The sequence below is a fragment of the Myotis davidii genome, unplaced genomic scaffold (genome assembly GCF_000327345.1).
Source record: "Myotis davidii unplaced genomic scaffold, ASM32734v1 scaffold21, whole genome shotgun sequence".
NCBI classification, from domain to species: domain Eukaryota; kingdom Metazoa; phylum Chordata; class Mammalia; order Chiroptera; family Vespertilionidae; genus Myotis; species Myotis davidii.
In genome coordinates, this window is record NW_006292573.1 from 118,864 (window position 1) to 119,525 (window position 662).

Sequence of the window (662 nt, forward strand, 5' to 3'; positions counted from 1 at the left end):
GCCCCTGGATGCTGTGCTGATGTGGCGTTCACTGTGAAGTTCGCTGCGCCAACTATAGCGGTGGGGTATCTGAAGCTGGCTTGTAACCCGAATTTTAGCTTGCAACTCAAAGCAAAAAATTGGCCGAGAGAGGGCTCATATCTCGAAAAACTCATTAGTCGGGACACTCGTAAGTCAAGGCCCCACTGTATTTGCCTAGGAAGCAAAGGTTTTATATATATTATTAAAAAGATTATGTTATGTTAATCAGGAAGTTGCTTACTTTAAATGAATAGATTAATACTGTTTAATAATAATAACATATAATAATATAATATATTTGACTACCCTCCTAGGGTTTAAATTTTAGGATTTACTTTCTCTTCTTATGAAGGAAAATTTTATAGTTAAGCTTTATATGGAAAGCTCTATCAAATAAGGAAATAAAAATTATATTCTATTTATATATGCATGTTAAATAGATTCTAATATGCTTTCATTTATTACTAATTATTATGTTACTAGAGGCCCGGTGCACAAAAATTTGTGCACTCGGGGGGAAGGGGGGCCCCTCAGCCTGGCCTGTGCCCTCTCACAGTCTGGGACCCCTCGGGAGATAACACCCTGCTGGCTAAGGCCTGCTCCCAGGTGGCAGAGGGCAGGCCCAATCCCTAGGTGCAGCC